This window comes from Adiantum capillus-veneris, chromosome 12 (assembly GCF_014529385.1).
Source record: "Adiantum capillus-veneris isolate H3 chromosome 12, ASM1452938v2, whole genome shotgun sequence".
NCBI lineage: Eukaryota > Viridiplantae > Streptophyta > Polypodiopsida > Polypodiales > Pteridaceae > Adiantum > Adiantum capillus-veneris.
The window spans coordinates 137424485-137425790 of NC_140942.1; the positions used below are offsets into that span (position 1 = coordinate 137424485).

The following is a 1306-nucleotide window of genomic DNA, read 5'->3' on the forward strand; positions in this document are numbered from 1 at the left end:
TATTTGAAAAAATACCATATTATTTTATGACTTACTTCAAATTTTTAAAACAGATACCCACTTTTAGACATTCTAAAATTCACTTAAGCACTGAAATTAAAAAACCTTTCAAAAAATCACTACATTTAAGGGATTCCAAAACCTTCACACTTCATTAATGATTCCAAGACAAAATAAATTACAATAATTGAAAAGGAGAAAAATTCCCCTGGTAATGTCTAGGAGAGATTTTTGACCTTTTGCTTCAACATCTCAATGGTTGTTCTGTGTAAGTGACCAGATTTCTTTAAGTCAAACCCATACACAAGGATTTCCACATCCTCTAGATTAAGTGTGTCCACACGACGAGAACTTCCTGATTTTTTCCCCTTTTTGCTTGGTTCCACCATATCAGGATCATATTTTCCTTTCAAAGGATTTTTTGCAGTTGTTCAATACCAATGCACTTCCATGCCATTCAATACATCGTGCTCTTTGAAAACTTTTGTGACTTTTGCAAGCCAAAAGGGATGATCATTTTCATCGTTTGTGGCAAGGACAACAATCATTGTTCCCTCTTTTATCTCATTTACATCTCCTTCCCATATTTCTCTCTCCTGTTGTTGACATTTTGTGCTCTTCCTTGGGCCAACATACATCTCCCTTGTTTCTCCATGAATAAGAGATAACAAATCTGCTGAAATCTGCACATTGTTTACACCACTAGACACAACATTACCACTCCTTTCGCAAAGACCACCATGGTGCCACGCAAATGCATGTTCAAGCTGAAATGTGTCATCCTTGAGCTCTTCAACCAGCTTCACCTGCTTTGTAAAAAAACTCTCCCACCATTCTAGAGAGCTTGCTGGGAAATACACATGTGCACCATGTATTGTCTCCTTGATCTCATTTAGGCATTGTAGAGGATCAATAGGGTCGTTTTCCCTCTCAACTTTTTGTGTCTCACTTGTTGTGAAGAGAAACATGTACTTTGCTCGTTGAATTTCACAATTAGGAACAAACAATAAGAACTTCAAGCCCTCCGCTGGCAACCAATCTTTAGAGTTTGAGTATTTTTTACACCACATGAGAGTTTGTTCCTCTACGTGCTTGATTCTAAATTGAGTTGAAAACTATGATCATTGAGATGTGCAAATGATGGCATGTTAGTGGCGGCACCAATCAAAAAAGACCTAAAATCATATGTTTCTTCCATAGTTTTAATGGAGGGCTTGGGAACATAGGCATCTTCCAGCAAGACACAGATTTGTGGAAGGTCAAATGTGCTTGTCTTTGCCAGCTTGACCAAGAACCTGCTAAACAT

General features: G+C 37.6%; 1 pseudogene; it reads right to left on the minus strand.

The window, feature by feature from the left end:
- Positions 1–431: 431 nt before the first annotated feature.
- On the minus strand, positions 432–1306 carry LOC147446571 (uncharacterized; annotated as a pseudogene).